Source organism: Felis catus, chromosome D3 (genome assembly GCF_018350175.1).
Source record: "Felis catus isolate Fca126 chromosome D3, F.catus_Fca126_mat1.0, whole genome shotgun sequence".
NCBI classification, from domain to species: Eukaryota; Metazoa; Chordata; class Mammalia; order Carnivora; family Felidae; genus Felis; species Felis catus.
The window spans coordinates 54,986,052-55,004,867 of record NC_058379.1 but is presented as its reverse complement, the minus strand read 5'-3'; the positions used below and the strand labels follow the sequence as shown (position 1 = coordinate 55,004,867).

At 36.7% G+C, this 18,816-nt stretch overlaps 1 protein-coding gene across 5 annotated transcripts in view; it reads right to left on the bottom strand.

Moving 5' to 3' along the window:
* Window positions 1-18,816, bottom strand: part of ASXL3 (ASXL transcriptional regulator 3) — a 177,906-nt gene that overhangs the window by 147,991 nt on the left and 11,099 nt on the right. The window lies entirely within an intron of this gene.

Sequence of the window (18,816 nt, the reverse complement as noted above, 5' to 3'; positions counted from 1 at the left end):
AAGAATACTAACCATTCCTAATATTTGTTTTCCTTCTATTTCCTTTCTATCCACACACAGCAATTTAATATAATTATAAAAAATATGTGCATATATCATTACCTATCTTATCTCCATATAATATGAATTCTTCAAGATGGGCATCATAATTAACACTTCACCAAGGACAGGCATTTATGCTGTTTTCAAAATTCAATAAATAAAGAATATATTGAATGTAACATTCTTAGAGTATTATTGAGTCAAAGGATGTGAGCTGTCATGTCTCTTGATACACTGCCAATTGCTTCCAGAAAGATTTTAACAATTTATACTCTCACCAAGCAGAACTAAATCTGCCTCTCATAACTTTGCCAGTATTCAGCGTTATCTTTGAGTAGTGTTTGACAACTTAGTAGGTCAGAAAAGTAATGGCTTATTGTTATTCTAATTATACTTCTGTAAATACTAATGAGGACAAAGGGTTTTTTTTCCCCAAATGAGTATCATATGGGATAGACACCAGATATTTGTTTTTCCTTATTAACGTATAAAAAGTTCTTTATATAGTTAAGTAATATTTGTTGTTTTGAATATTAACAATATTCACGTATTGAATATTAACAATATTCAATATAACAATATTAACAATAGCTATTATTTTTGTTGCTTTTGGGGATATTTTAGGGACATATGTAAAGTTTTCTATTTTCACATGAACAATTCCATCAGTTGTTTCCAACGTGACTCGTGTCTTATGTTTAGAAATTCCTTTTATCCAGAGAGCATGCAAATATCTACAAATATGGTTTTCATATTTTTATGGTTTCACTTTTTTTAATGTATGTCTATTTATTTTTTGGGGGGGGAGAGAGAGCATGCACGCATGTGCTCATGTGAGCAGGGGAGGGACAGAGAGACAGGGACAGAGAGAATCCCAAGCAGGCTCTGTGCTGTCAGTGCAGAGTTCAACACGGGGCTCGATCCCACAAACTGTGAGATCAACGATCTGAACCAAAATCAAGAGTTAGACACTTAACCGATTGAGCCACCCAGGAGCCCCTGGTTTTACTTGTTAATTTACCTGGATTTTACCATTTTGTAGCATGGTGAAACACTAACTTACGCCCCACCACCTATAAATAAGATTCTCCACCATAATTTGTTTCATAAGTCAATCTTGGTTATTGAGTCACCCTCTACTGTATATTAATATTAGGACAATGAAAACTCTTTTGGATGTGAAACCAAATAAACGTTGGCATCCAATATATAATATCCACAAAAGCAGAGCTATTCTTGCTAAGGTAGAGATGAGAATGCTCAGAGCCCCCATACGTATTGCCTCTAATGGCCAAACTATAAACCACTGTCCCTGGGGCCTGTCTGGGGGCCTGTCAGATCCCCTGATCTTTCAATCAACTGCTGTGCCAACACCACACTGTTTCAAATTGCTCTGATATTATAATACACTTTACTATCTGGATCGGCCACTGCTCTCATTACTCCTTCTTAAATTTTTAATTGTTCACTTCTTTATATTTCCAGATGAAATTTAGATTGGAATTAAATGAGACATCTAATTAAATTTTCAAGCAATTTACACGGTGTTCCATGTGTTTAAGTTTTGTTTTATAAACTGTAATAAGCATTTTATTGTTTATATTTTTAGTTGCGACTATGAATACACTTTTTCATATAATATTCTTGCATTTTATTGCTAAGACATACAAAAGCCACTGAATTGTGATAATTATTATCTATATAAAGAGCTAATTGAATTCTTACTAGTTCTCACAGTACAGAAATACAGAATCATATTTTCTACAAATAATGTGAATTGGGTCTCCTTTCTAATACTTCTATGTTTTCTCTTTCCTATATTATTTACTTTGGATAAAAACTGATCCTTTCTAGTCCCATTAAAAAAAATCTGCTGAAAACTGAGCTGCTTTGGAATTTATCTCCTCAAAAGCAGGCCCCCAAAACCGCCGAGTTTCCCGAAGAATACCCTTAGCTGGATCTATCAGAAACCTCTGGCCAGATATCAAGGTCTCTCCTATACAAATCAGTCTGCCACAGTGTTCAATCTTTACATAAAATGCCCTTTCTTTCTTTGTAAAACAAACTGTCCTCCAGTGTTAGAGCTGTGTTTGTGAGTCCACTTCAGGCTCACGGTCTAAGAGCTGGGTCTTGCAACTCTCATGCCCCTGCCCTAAACACTAAACTCCTTTCAATCTCCATAACCTCCTTTCTTCCATAGGGCTGGTCTGCAGTAGGTTTCAGATTCAGCACTACTCTCCAGAAAGGGGGATTTCCATGGCTCGGGACACAAGTCTATATACAATCAGCTACCTTCAGAGCAGGGGATCCTCTTGTATTTTTCAGAGGACCTCAACATATGTGTAGGACTACACTACTGGATTTCATCCTCTCTACTTATGTGACTATCTCAGAGCCTATCTCAAGAATATCTAGATGCATGCTACTGTCAGACAAGACAGAAATCCCAGAAACCTCCTCCTCCAGACATCTACATGTCCCAGGAGGAGGGAAAAAAAACTGCAAAGAAAGGGTGGTAATACAGTTAAGAAGAGAGAGATGGCTTGCCATTATCATTAAGGGCACAGACCAACCTAGGAATGGATTTTTCTATGTTTTAGGTTCAAATATTTTCATCTAATAAATAAAATGTTTTGAACATTTTAAGGATTACTCGAGATTTCCTGGGTGTCTCTTAAAACACAAAAGTCATCTCAAGTATCCCTTAGATAAACACATTAGACCAATGTTCATCTGATGGTTAAAATCTCGATCCTTCAGACCCTAAATAAAAATTTCTGAATTTACTTATTTTTAATTTTTAAATGTTTTTATTTGTTTTTGAGAGCGAGAGACAGAGACAGAGACAGAGAGGGGAGGGACCAAGAGAAAGAGAAAGAGAGACACAGAATCCAAAAAGCAGGCTCCAGGCTCTGAGCTACAACACAGAGACCGACACGGGGCTTGAACCCATGGACCACGAGATCTTGACCTGAGCCAAAGTCAGACGCTCAACCAGCGAAGCCACTGAGATGTCCTCTGAGCTTACTTATTTAATTGCAAAATAAAAAGATTTCTACAATTTAAAATCACGTCATTGATACATGGTGAGATTTGGAGAACCCTAAAGTGAGTATCCAGCACCAAGCTCTCCCCTTTTTCTAACATTATTGCATCTTCCCTTAATCCATGCAGGCAGTTCATTTAAATGTTCAGCTGCCTATGGTCCCATGTCTTAGGTAAATGGTTTAGGGGTTATAACAATAACCATTATATAGTTCTCTATATGATTAAAGACTGCTTTCACATAACGTATTTTACTTGATGTCATTCAACGTATATTATTTTATTTGACCCTTACATCAACTCGGTGAGATACATAGAGGAGGCAGGATTAACTTTCTCGGAGATGCACAAAGTGGAAGGGAGTGGAAGTAAGTGGAAGGACAGGACTTGTACACATTGTAATCCTGATGATGACAATGTTTAAATGGAATAAGAACAGTTAACACTTATTAGATAATTCTGTGCTAAGTCTGTAGGAGCTTTACATATATTGCAATAGACTCTGGGATTCATATATTTAACATTCCCTACTTCCACTCTTCTTGAGAAGCCTCAAAGGTCCGTGTCATTCTGATGAAACATGAATCTGGATCACTGGTAGGATTCAGATGAGGAAATCACTCACATAAAAAGTGACAGCACCTTTCCCAACTGCCCAGTATCTGCAGCTCAGTCAGCTTGTTCTCTAACCGTAACGTATGTGGTTACCAGTTAAGGGTTTAAAGATGATCCAATTTTTCTATTCTACTTGCATGCATTTTATGGGGGAAAGTACATGCTTCAATAGCATTTATGAAGGTGTGACTTAAAAGATACAGAAATTTGGTGTTAATACCCTTGAGAATCGGGATCACTTCACTCAGAAGAAAGCAGCCTCCAAGAAGATCAAGTGCCCCCAGGTTCAGCAGCCAGTAAATGATGGGTCTGGCCCATCTGACACTGAAGTCTGCTTCTTCTAAGTTAAACTGTTTCTCTTCATGAGCACAGGGGTTTTACAGAAACTGAGGACCTACAGTCAAGATATTACACACAGTATCTACCTCATAATACCCACTTCTGCAATCTATCACTTAAAAAACATTGAGTATTTCTTTAAACTCTCAGATAATGGTTTAAATTGTACCTTCCCTTGGAGCACTTGTCAAGCAGTCATTAATTAGAATTACCTGTTTAATGATATTCTTCCTGCTACACTGCAAGCATTGGTTCTCATTCAGGTCCACCCTCCGCCCCCCGACCCCGGCTGATTGCAGCACTACTAAGTAAGCTTACACAGAGACCAAGGTAATTTGGGGAGATGTTTTCAGTCGACCTATATTAGGAATGATTATAGAATAATAAAGAAGGTTATGGGCTTTGATGTCAGATGAACCAAGAACCCCTACTCACTAGCTATCTGATCTTAGATATCTAACCTCCCTGAATCCCAGTTTCTTCACTTGCTTATTTATAAAAATGCTCTGAGGACAAAATGAGATAATGAATATAAAGCGCTTATGATTCCAATACGCCAAATGACTGCCTGCGGCAATATGTGCTAATAAACATTAGTTAATACTATTGGTTTGGCAGGGAGAGCTCTGAGAACATCCTAACATGAGGAGAGCTATTAAAAAAATGATGGACGTTAGATATTGTCTCTCTTTGAGATTTCCTGCATCAACTGCACTTGAGCTTCTGCAAATAAGGCTAGCTACACAGCACCATTCCTCATCGTGTGACCACAGCCAAACTTGTCCCACAACAGATTCACAGGTAAACCTGCACACGCTGTGCCCGGTTTCATCATCCAACAGTCTTTCTGTGTTTAACAAGAGGGGTTATACAATATGGTACTCTTTTAGACACCGCTCTGTTACCTGGAAAGAAAAGCACACTACAGGGACAAATGATCCTGTTATGTTTGTATTACAAATCAAGTAAAAATACTGAATACCAACAGTAACAACTTACTTCCAACCATACGCACTTAAAGACAAACTTTCAAGTAACTATAAGTAGTATCATACAATATCCATGAGGAAAAAAAATCTGTCAAATGATTTTACTTGACCAGCCTCATAAAACTGAGCACAACTGAGAGTAGAAAGATGGCTTTCTAAGGCCTAAAAGAGTTCAAAGCGTGATCACCGCCTGAATTTACAGATAAAATTCTATGCAACAGAGAGGTGACTTCTAATTTTCTGTGGGATTTTGGTAACTTTGTTCTGCCTCATTAAGTCTCTAATCTTTTGAAACAGTCACCATTACTTTTAACACAGAGAGAAAACAAAGTGAGAGATACCCAGAATTTCTACAATGTTCTCAAAAATGTAAAAGGAAAATATTAAAAACTACTTAAATGATGTGCATGAAACCTGTTTTAAAAGTAAAACATCTCTTTAATGAAAACGAAATACTTCTCCCACAGAAATCTCCAGGCAGGGTACTCTATTCAAACCCACCAATTATTAAAATGCCTTTTCTGTGAATCAAATAAAACTTCTGCTTTCCTATGACTTCTACAATAGTTCTGGCCTTTGCCTTTGAATGTCACAATTATTTAATGTTAAATTACAAACGCTTTCCTAACATGAAAGCTTTAAGTCAGGTGACTGTGTTATGTGATTTGCAAAACGGGGCCCAATCATTTACTCATGATACACTGCCACCTGTTTGAATACACTGCTAAGAGCCCCGTCTTCTTTTATCTCTAGGCTAATGGATCCTCAGTTTCTTCCACCAATCCTCACATAAAATAGTTTGCAGACACTGTCTCGCACATCACTCTTCTTTGAACATTGAGTCTGCCGATGTCACTTCTAATTTACGTGCCTGAAGAATTATACTAATTGAAATAAATCAGCTAAATACCATTAATAAATGTTCTAAATGTAGTTTGAGTGAAACATAATATACTGAAACTATGACTTCCCTTTCCCTAACTCATTTAATTACATTAATACAACCTAATAGGACACTCACTCTTTTTTAGCAGGCCTCATGCTGTCAACCAACTAAAACTTCCAGATCTTTCAACATTTGTTTCTGCAATCACACGTATCATTCTATGGCATGTATTTCCAAACATGCTGGACATAAATGTTTGCTTTATGCACTAGTGTTTGTTTCAATTAATTTTTACAGGCTCTGAAATCTTACTATTCCCAGATTTCTGATTATTCCAGGTTCCAGTTAAACTTTATGGTATCCACAAATTTTTAAAGTATTTACCTCAAATTTCATCTCTTTAGATGAAGGTTGTTTGTTCAACCTTATAAAGTTCTTTGGGAATCATCATTCTCTTGTTCAACTGTCCGATTCCCCCTATCTATTTTGTGACATCCCACACATTTGACAAGCATCACTCTGATGTATTCCTTCAAGTCACTCATGATAGAGCTGAACCAAGCAATGGATAACAAAGCCACAACCATGCAGCTGCTGTTGGAATCTCCTTTCAGACTCATCCCAATTAGCCAATCAACATACTTGGCTATAGATGTTCAATCTTCTAGAAATTCATTTAATTATACCCCAAATGACCAGCTGAAACTCAGCTCCAACAGGAGCATCCTCTTGATATGTAAGTCTAATAATCCTATCAAAAATAAATTAATTTAGTTTGACATGAATTAACTTGGAGAATCTATAATGCCTTCCAGGGATCACTACTTCCATTTGCAAATGCTTACAGTCATCTATTTAATAATACAGTCTAGAATTTTCCTGAGATTTGAGATAAAGCTCAATAATCTGTGACTTCAAACACTTTCTTATATCTCTTTTTATAATCATCACAACAGCAAATACTTACACAGCGGTGACTCTGCATTAGGCATTATTCCAACATGTATATAAACTCACTTAATCCTCATACCAACCCTCTTACTGTGGAGGGACTGTTATCACCCTCATTTTATGACAGATGAGGTAACTAAGGTGCAATGGAGGTTATTTAGCTCTCCCAAAGTCACACAGCTACAAAGTAGTAAAGCCAAGATTTGAAGGGCGGTGGTTCAGTTCTTGGACAATTCCTCCCCCATTCTCGGTGATTTTCCCCATGATCATCATCAGCAGTCCTGAGCATATCTGCAGATGCTTTAGGTGTCTCGTCCCCAAGCTCATATGTCATCATTTCATATCCCATCTAGATTCGATGGATATGATTTCTATGTGACTTTATCACATCTTCTTTAAAAGAAATTTGCACCACTTTATTATTTTTTTCTGCACTATTTTAAAGGGGAAAAACATAATGACATATTTCAAAGCTGAGAAATCATGCCCAGTAGTAAAGGTGCTACCACTCTGACCGTGAACATCAGACTAATTCCATGGCAGTTAAAACGCACAGGCAGTCAGTTAACTCCTGTTAGTTGAATGAAGGAAATATTCACTTGTCAGAGGTGTTAAGGTTTTACTATTTCTAAACTAAGAGAATTGTCTCCTATGGAAATTCATATAGTCGCATCAGTTGGTAGTGAAGAAGATCTTCAATGAGTTTCACAAAAGCAAGCATAGAACATACATAGGTTTTGTTGTAGAACCTCTCATAAAAATCTAAACATAATAATATAATTGAGCATAATTAGGTAAAATAATCCAAGTAGTCTTCCCAAGGTTCAATATGATTAAGATTATATACTCTAATGAGTTGGGAGTTTATTTTTTTTTGTTACTATAGACATAATAACTCTAAAAACCTGGTTTGCAGAGAGGAGAATACAACATTATGAAAATTAAGGATCTTAATGTGTATTTTTGTCCACACATGGGAAGCTAAATATTGTCTACATGGAAACCTATGGACAAAGCCAGCATTCTCCTCAAGATAACATTCTAAAGCAGCAATCGGCTGAGACCCCAAATTTCCTTATTTTCGGAATTCTTACAGGGTGCTTGTGTTAGTAACAGAGGGTAGTAATAATGTAATGCTAGAAAGCATTCTGTAATAGAAACATGCTAGGTACTTTTGCAAGAACTTGAATTATGTTAACATATTTCATTCTTACAACCACCTCTCAAGGTAGGTACTGGTGTTACAGAGAAGAGAACTGAGACACAGATGTATGAGTTCATTTACACCAGGCTATTCCCAAGTAAGAAGTCAGCCTGGGATTCCAACCCATGCCCTCAGACTCCAAGTGTTTCACCATTAAAATATACTCCCTTGCAGCAAATGGTGCCAACTTACTTGGAGGGTAATTCAGCAAGACTGCTAAAATGTAAAAGGTAGGTGGTCCCATTTGTTCACTTTTAGGAATTTTTCTTACAGAAATCCACAGCCCATTCTGCAGGTTCAATGAAGTATTGTTTGAATTTTTTAAAGCACAAGACATAATCTAAGAGGGAGATAAGTAAATAAATGAAGGCACACACATACCATAAAATAATATACTGCCATTGCAAAGAAAATACGCACTGACATAGAAAGATGTCCACGAGAAAGCGATGAGTAAAAATAAACAAGCCGAAGAACAGGATGTATAGACAAAGCATGTATTCAAATTATGTGGTGTCCTTACACACATACACATGCCCACACACGCATCCACACATTAAAATATTCTAGCAGTTAACAAATATTACTCTGGAGAGTGGTAGAAAAGTTCAAGGAGGAAATGGCATACTTTTATTTATATTTGTGTATGTAGAAGCATAAATGCCTTTCATCATCTTTAAATTGTATATTAATACAGTGTGTCATTTAGCTAATTTATGCCAATATTACATAAGTTATATAACTTATATAATCTGTATACCATATAAAATAATATATACCTAATAAATAATTTAAAAATCAGTTCCAAACATAATAAAAATGAATACTCAAACAGCAACGAAAACCATTATGCACCTTATACTGAAAAGCACAGTGGAGAAAATAAAATCTAGGTATATTGAATTTTTTCTAAAGCAAATATTACTCATCATTCAATAGGAGTCAGGAAAATTCTTCAGTGTTATACTCACAGACTCGTTTGAAATGACACAGCATCCAGATGTAGCTGCCAGAAGGAATTAGTTGCAAAATATATCTTGAGATAATTGTAGAAAATGACTTTGTTATACAGAATGATTTGATTCTGACCACTTAAATGTTGAAGAATGACAAAGACAATGATGCTTTCTTTGTCCCAGTTAATAGTAACCTTTTTCTCCTGACTATAGTTACAAAACAACATCACCTCTTCAATAATTCATTGATTTAACAAATATTTACCAAGCACACACATACACCAAAATGAAACACAATAAAACGTGTCACCACCACCTCTAGAGACACCCGTCTTCTGGTTTACTATAGTTAGGGAGGGGAGGGTGGCAAACAGCTAATTTACTTAGAAATGGATTTAAAATAAAAGGAAGGAGACCAGGCCATATGCCTTCTTTCATATTCCTTCAAAATGCTAATTTAGTCTATATAGAAAGGACCCTTGCCTACCCCATTTCCAGTGGTGGTATTATATGGAAGTAGTGATAATCATCATGGCATTTTTTTTTCTTTCTGGTCACTGTTTTATTTCTAGTACCTGGCACACAGTAGGCACTCAAAAAACTTGCCTAATGAATGAAAACAAGATGAACAAATGACAAGGAAGAATTGATGTACTGAATTTATTGTCTTGTGGACACAACTCCTTATTCTCCTCTTCTGAAAAATAACCTTTCCTACTTTGATTTAAATGCATATTCCTGTAGATACTTAATGATGGGGTGGTGGGATGGCAGGGGTCAGGCACACAAGGAGGGCCAATCATTGATCTTCCCCAGGATACATTACCTAAAAATTCGAGAAAACAAATCTCAGTTCCTTTCTGATATTAACCCTATGTGATGAGCGCCTCAGATTTGGTAGAAGCCAAGTTTCTATCTATGTGAAAGAAACCAGGCTCAGAAAAGAAGGCTTCTGTACAGAAACAGAGATGAGGGAGCCCTGGACATGTTCACGCCTTCTTTTCAGATGTTGCTAAGGACCTTTGTTCTCCTATACCGGTGTAGGTTTATACACGTCATCCAATAAATTCTTCTCACTAAATTGGTTAGAGTTGGATTTTAGTCACTGTTCATGACCAAATGTTCATGACCAATCTGTGTGTTATACTAATTACTAAGCCCTTAGTTGGTTCCTTTCACAGGATATTTTTTCAAAGTACAAAATATATGTCTGTAAGCCTGACATTAATTTTTTATTCCCTTAGAAGATAAATAAAACAGTACCTACTGCTAAAACTTACTTCTTCATCGGAAACCCAAATTCTTAGTGAAATGAAACTTAGGAATGCAGAATGTTTAGCGCTTTGTGAAATACGCACTTTGAACCATCCAGAGACACAGTTAAAAATTTAAAACAACTGTATAAAAGTGGGAACTCACCAGGCAAAGCTAGACATAATTCTAGCAGTAAGAGATTTTTATCTAGAACACAACTTTGATGAGCAATAGCTAAAAAACATTCCTCAATCCCAGGCTTCAGCAAAAGGGCCAACATTTTAAAAATATGAAGCAGGTATCCTAATATTTTAGCGATATGACCTAGAGGCCTTCTGAAGGCCAAAAGGCTTATGTGATATGTGCGTCCCTGTTTCTAACTGGAATCATGCAGAAAAATCCAGCATAACTGTTTATACAGAAACCGAGTCAAAGATCTCCCACCAGATTCACTGCACTCAGTTTACTTAGAATTATGAAGACATAATTTAAGTATCTGCACAAAGATTTATGTAAATACATTCGTGCGGCAATTACTTTTATATTCCACTTGATGTACTACCCACCTCAGTATTAGCCAAGTTTTCCAACTCTCTCCATCCTACCTCCCTTTCTGTCCTGTTTCTTAAACTATGTGCTAGAGGAATAAAGGCCATATTTATCAGGGCACAAAGGAAACAGAACTGGTTTCAATCAGCCGATATTTGTTGATATGAAATATGGGCTGAGTCTCTTTAAGGAGGTAATGGAGCATTAAAACTTACCTTTGCCAACAAAAGACTCTTTATGAAATCAGATAGTCCCTATTGCTTTTGAGACTTCCTCAGTCCTGATTTTACCAGTTGGGTTCTGCAAACTAGTAGGCTGGGAGCTCATTATACTATAATACCACATTTAGATGTCAGAATGAAGAAAAATGATTAGCTCTGATGTGATCAAAATATCTATTCCTTCGAAAGAAACACAAATAAGAATTACCTATTAACCAACTCTAAATTAGTGGTTACATAAAGTCGTACTTAGATTTTTCCCAGAGGTTGCCATTCAGCATTATTAAATTATGCCTGAAGATAAATTAGGCCAGATGTTTTTCTCTTAGATTCACTCAACTACAACAGGAGGCATTAGCCCCACAAAGAATCAAATCCTCCCTGCAGAAGCTATCTGTAGGAAAAGTGTTGAGAGTTCTATTAACTACTCTGACATTCAGGTTTTACGAGATAACTAAGTCTGCCATCAGGTACAAAGAACATACAAGAGAACAAACATTGGGATACTCTGTAGGTATCCTAGTGCAAAGGGGAAATAAACATAGAACACATTATCTCCATATCACTGCAATTAAAACAGGAAAATGAAAGTCTGTTTTGTGACCAGAGCAATTCAGAGGTGGCCTTGCCTATGATAATTATAATTAACATGCCCCCATATAAAAGGCCAAAAAAATTTAAAGATAAGGAATACACTGTGAAAATCAATGTCTCCTGCAGATAAATTGTTTCTTAATGAACAATACAATTTAATATGTATGGGACTATGCACTAATAACTCCATCCCTATTTGAGCATAAGACTGGTAGAAAATGGGTAGGAAATCTGGTTTTGAGTTTTTGCTTTAGAGCATGGAACAGATATGGTTGTGCACTGGTGAGCCGGAAGGGCTGGACAAACATTGTTCATCTGGTTTTAAGATGCATATGGTCAACACATTCCTTGTGGTGTGAATGGCCGCAGGCTTTCAAGACAAGTTTTCTTCATCTTCCCCCCTTTTCCTACATGAAGGAGTAGGGCTCAATGGGGAGTCTGTCAGCTGTCAGGAGTTTCTGTATGCTATATCTAGAGGAGAGTGGAAACCGGTGGGAACAGCCCGAGGGTGAATGAGCCCTCAATGGAAGGGAAATGTAGACAGGAATCTCTGAGACAGACTGGGAAATATAATCCCTTAGTGGGGGTGCTCCCTCTACCAGCATTGCCCTAGGCCAAAAGAGAGAGAGAAAGAGAGAGAGACAGAGAGAAAGAGAAAGAAAGAGGTGTTATTACAGTGTCTGCTTTCCTCTTCTCAATGGTTTGGAAATCTGGTCATACCTTTTCAATGAAGCACAATTTGTCTGCAATTGGAAACTTGAACTAATTTAAAATGTCCAGGTGCCCTTTTTCTATCTTTTCAACTATCTTGGAATTCAATTCTCTATTAACAATAATTGTTCTACTCCTTCTGGTTAGAAACTTTTCCTCCTCAGCAGACTGATAAAATGAAAAGCAATTATTTTATAAAGCAAAAATATGAACAGAATTATCTTAAGATAGAATGTAAAGGAGTTTTCCTTGTTATGAAAATTCCCTATTGTTTACTGGTTTAAAAATATCAAAGAGTACATACTAGAGAGGATGATTTTACAAAGCAATTTCGTGTAATGGAGAAGAAAAAAGGGATTTAACCTTCTTTGCCTCACTTGCCTCTTAAGCATGTAATTATGCATTTAGTGTCTCATAAACAAAGGTAAAAGGTGCCCTGCAACAAAAACACCCATTTTGCTATACAGGCTGTATCTGTCAGGATAGGCAAGGATACAAAACAGGAAGAAAAAACAAAAGAAAAGAAAGAAAAGAAAAAAAAAAAGAACCCTGAAATCTCAGTGGATTAAAACAAATGCTTATTTCTCACTCAACATTTCTATGTCCAACCAAGAACCGGGATGACTGAAATTCCACCTTGTCACCAGCTTCTGTGATCAACACAACCGAGCAAAAAATAAGGGGAATAAAACACTAGAGGGGACAAAACAACTCACATGGTTAATGCCTAACTTCAAGGGGGCAAGAAGTGCAACCCTACCATTTGTCCCCAAGGAGGAAAAATGAAAGAACTGTGTAGCAGTCTACAGACTAACAAAATAGCCAGCCAACCATTCATTAAAGACAGAGAAAGATTGTTTCAAATAACTTAGAAGACCATCTTTTTTCTTCCCTGTAGACCCTATCCAACACAATTAAAGATAATATGAACAAACACACAGAAAAAACTGTAACAAAACACTAAAGTTTATTAAAGTCCTATTGTTTGTTTCTTCATCATCCATTTTTCTGGATGACACCTTTCATGGCTTGGGGTTGCTCTTTTCCCTCAAACTGCCTACCATTATCACCTAGCACCAAAGAGAATGAGATAAAATGTCATGAGAAGATAGAGTGGGAAGATGGGACGAATTAAGAAAAAACCTCATTCTTCACTGCAGCTTTTAACAATGGGAAAAAAATGTTTAACTTTCATGCATCTTGCATTTCCTACTACGAAACTGAACTCAGTAAACAGTGAAGTCTGGAAAAAAAAAAGGCAGAGTCACTGGAAGATTTTTAAAAATGCAGTATCTGTATTTGTTCATCCCCCCCACCTCCCGCTAGCAGTTTTTCTTATTCAGTTACTGGAAGTTGGCTTGTAAAGATAGCATTAGCCAAAAAGTGACAAGATACACGTGTAAAAATTGGAGAAAGGATAAGAACTGGGAATACTTTTGCATTTGTTTAGTAGTGTCTTTCGTTCTTCTCATTCCCTAATCAAACATCCTGGTGGATTAAAGGTGTTCTTCTCTTTATACATAGTACCATCTCTGCCTAGAGCAGACCACACAAACATTAACACTCAGGACCATCACCTTCATCCAAAATGAGAAAGTATGGCCAAATTTCCACAAGACTGAGGGGGGAAAGGAGGACGTGGGGGCAAAGGAAAAGAAGAAATTTCCTGAAGTACTATCTTTGTTTCACTTAAGCTCTGGAAGAAGAGAAATAGCATTAGATGAATAAACAAGAAGTGACAGCAATAAGATTGTGATGCCCATATAATTCTACATGATATAAGGCTCATTCTGCTGATCTCATCTCAATATTCAGAGAAATAAATGAGGATTTACACTACAGAGAAGTTCGCTCTCTTTTGCTAAGCTCAGATCCTCCAAGGGTCATGGTCAACACCATAAGGAAAAGTTGGAATTTAGTTGGTGAATAAAAATATTTACTTACATCCAGAAAGTACCTGGAAGCTTCATCCAGAATTACATATTTTGTGAATTCAGATCCTAAATTGCATTAAACTATGTTATAAATGTTGTATATAGACTATTCATATCGAATGCTAAAACTGGTCTGTGAGGGAAAATAGAACAGAAACCATCTATGGTAGTTTTTAGCCTCTAAGTCAAGAAAATAAATTTCTGAGGAAACAGATGAAAGAAATCTTTAGAACCTTTGCAAAAGCTGCCTTGGCTTTAATATTTTTTAAATATGAAATGAATGTCATAAAAATAATACCAGGACAAATGAATGAGGAAGTATTTACATTAACACACTTAAGGACCAGAGCCCCAAAACTGGGCAGATGTGGATTTGAATCACTGCTCCACTACTTACTAGCTCAGCAAGTTAACTCACCCTCTCTGTAGTAAAGACAAGAGCATTTATAATTTGTTTTCCCAGTATACTTTCCATCTGCTTTTTATTGGTGCTTTTGTGTAATTTTCCTCTGCTCCATGTGATCCTTGTGTGGCAATCAATCATGTTATCTGATCCTGGCCACTGCTGGGAGGGATGAGTACATCAGCCAAGTAGGGCATGGTGAAGACTTCCCTGGGATTAGCATTGAAATAATAATAATAATAATAATAATAATAATAATAATAATAATACAATTAATAAAGAGAGAAAGATTGATTCCTTTTATACTGGTGTGCTAAGCTTAGAGGAGGCAGGTCTGGGGTGCCAGGTACCACCTTCTCTTGCCCAAAACTGTCTTAAACTCTGCCTGTGTATGAAGACAAGCAAAAAGAAAAACAGAAGTATAGAGAAAGCAAATACTTTGATGGCATTCTCTAAATGTCTCCATCCACTTAGAACTCAGTTATGTGAGCCTTTTTACTTAAACTAGCTTGAGTTAAATTTATTTCACTTTCAACTGAGAGAAATTCAACTAAGAAACATTCTAAGTCTAAATTTCTTCACTTAAAAAAATGTGGTTAATATTATAATGTGTCTTTGTAGGTTTGCTCTCAAGATTAAACAATATAACACATATAACAAGTTAGGGCAGTGTCAGGCCTATCAGTACCCAATAAGCATTATTTCTTACTAGCCATTATTATTAATTAGTGTCACTTTAGTAACAGCAATATTTTATGACAATTGACATACTAAGGCTCATTCCTTTGTTATACAAGATTCTTATACTCTTAAAAGGAAGCTATGACACCAAGCTTATAAATATTTTACTTATATGTAAAAGGAGGTTATTTACTCTGCAAACATTTCCAATCTTCACTGTTAATCAATGTACTAGAAAATTCTTCTGTTGGTTTGGAAGTCATAGCAAGCCTTTATAAATCATCACTGTACCTTATTAAAATCAAATACAGAAGAAGGTTACTTTTAGGCTATTGAATTCCTACTACACTACATAACTTTAAATTTATAGCAAAGTATCTCTTGGGCCCTAAGAGGGTTTTTTTTTTTTTAAAGTTAATTTCCCAAAGGTCAAGGTCCATATCTTATTACATTCCCAAGGCACCTAACATATTAATGGCAGGAACTGAATATTTTCCAGTGCCATTAAGCATGATGACTATCAAATTATTATCCCAAAGTAGTAAAAGGTGCTAGTGAGCTGAAAGTAGACACAGGCTTTCAAAATCCATCAGCTGTCCAGTTGATTCTTGGGAAATTTGATCCCTTCTCTAGATTGTACAGTGCCAATTTAGCATGGCACAGAAATAAATCAGAGACATAAGTTTTATAGTTCTACAAATCTGTTGCAAACTTTTAGACTTAGCTCTAACAGCTCCCCTGAACAACCCTCTTTGACTTCTTCACTTTATTCAACTATAATCAGCAACATCTTAAAATAAGGTAGTGCATTAGGCACTCAGGAAACAATTATAAACAAGTAAACAACTAATTATAAACATTGTCACAACTACAAAGTGCTTTCAGAACACATAAAAGCTTCTCAAGGGAGACTGAAATCTGAAGAAAGCACAGGAATTTACCAGATAAAAAGAAGAAGGGGTGGGTGGGGGATGTTACACAGAGAAGAAACAACGTGAACAAAGTTAAGGGAATGTATGATAAATTCGCAGTACTTTTATATGACCAGAGAAGAAAATCAAGCAATGAAACTGGAGAAGTATGAATGAAACAAGCCTATAAGATGTTGACACAAGTGGGCTATACTCCTAAATAAAGGAAAGCTAATAAAGGTTTTTAAAAAGTCGTACTTTGTATATATTGTATATGCCCACGTGGCAACTCCAGATTCACTCTCTGCCTTCCTCCACCCAGCTCTGTGACCCAGCAGACTGACATCTATACATTTTCTCAACAGAGATCCTTGTCCTCTGACTTCTGGATGAGTTCAGCCAACAGGAGGTCAAGTGGAGATCAGCAAATAGAAGGGAGAGAAGTCGGCGTACTGATGTGATGAGTGCCCCCAGTAGGGGTGAGGGCTGGCAGGGCTGATATCCCACTACCTCTGGTCACAGTTTGTGTCAGGCACCATTCTCCTATAATCACAGCCCACATCACTGCAGTACCTACTCCCTACTCTTTTTGGTCCCTCAAGTCTAAGGGGAGTGACAGCCTCTTGCTGGTGATATCCCTGATTTGCCTCACCCTGATTTGTTCTTTTCTTTAACTGTGCCCTAACTTTGCTTAATCACCCCTTTAAGATAATGCCATCTGTTTCCTACAGAAACTAAGTCAGCCTCAAGGGGTACCATAAACCAGTTTCACCTTTAAAGAAGCGGTTATGGATGCAATAAGAAGAATAATTCTGAGTGGAGGCAAGCCCGTAGTCAGTGAAATCAGTTACAAGGTTGTTACAGCCACTTAATGAGAAAAGGAAAACTACCAGGCATGAACATTAACTGGCATCTTCTAATGTCAAAACTATACTAAGTACGTTATACACATTACCGTATTTAAATATTCCAACCACTCTTTTATGTTATTCCCTTTTAATACACAATGGAAAAATTGAGAAATGTTAAATAATTTGCCCTAAGTCAAATACATAGTAAGTGGCAGAATTGAGACTGAAACATTATCTGCCTGACTTTCAGGCCTGTCATTACTCTATATTCTTTTCCTAACCTATATATGCCTGTATCAAAATAAATTACAGTGGAAACAGATATAAGTGTAGGATGTAAGAACAAGGATTTGAAGATTTGAAGAAAAGGAGGTAGAACTGTGGAACTCAGTGATTACTGGATAAAAGGGAAAAAATACAAAAAGGAATTAATGATGACAAGAATGTTTCTGTCTTGAACAACTGTGAGGATGGCTTTCCCTGAGAGATGAGAGGAAGAGCAGACTTGCTGGGAGTAGGAGGTGGTGAAGAAATGAGGCATTTGTTTTTAATCTTGTTGAGTTTATCACTGCTATGAAGACACAGATGGAGAGGTTTCCACCATGGTACTGAAGAGGCCATATACACCTTTTCATCAGTGCCTAATAACTGAGGTGTAGATACAGGAGCCAGTCTGACAATTAAATGCATCTGCCTGTGATTTGAATCTTGAACCTGGATGCACTGGCAGCAATGGCAGTGTCCTATGACAATGCTAAGTCACAGTGGTGACCATTAATGATGCCCATAGCAATATCCCAACTAGGCTATTCTTGTAGCATGACTGTGTGTGTGTCTGCTACCCAGCCTCTATTGATCCTTGCCTATTTTTCCAGCCTGGTGTTTGGATCTTTCTGAATGATTATATGAACTACTTTATGGTTTCCAAAAGACTCTTTTCTACTTAAGTTACCAAGACTTGTTTTCTGTTTCTGTTGCTTTCAACCTGTAATTCTGACTGATAAACTCACACATTCATTGCTGTATCTTGTTCAGTATTATGGAGGTCCTTTTTGCTTTGTTCTTAAAGCATTTCCAAACCATAAGCTGAATATACTAAACTATTAGATGTTGAGTCAACTCTCAAAGATTTCAAAGAATTCATGATCTGGTGGGGATGCAATGCAAAAATTAAGTTTCTGTACTACAACATGATTAAAATTTTAAAACATAAAAAAGCACAAGTATACTCTAAAATACACACACACACAAATACACACACAGTATCATGGAAAATAAATCTATCCAAAAACACTTAAGATAGAGCATTAAAACTACAGAACTTCAAGGATAAAGAGAACTTGCAAGAACTCCCAGACACAAAAGCATATCACCTCTTAAAAACTAACAAACTCACCTCAGCCACAGTATCACAACCACTGACACAAGAACATAATGAAGAAACATTTCTAAAATATTAAGGGTAAAAACTGTCAGTTAAGACTTTTGTAACTAGCTAAATTATCACTCAAAGGTGACAACATTGTACCTTTTAGTTTTTTCCTATCAAGTTCTCTTTTTTTTTTTTTCAACATTTTTTATTTATTTTTGGGACAGAGAGAGACAGAGCATGAACAGGGGAGGGGCAGAGAGAGAGGGAGACATAGAACCGGAAACAGGCTCCAGGCTCCGAGCCATCAG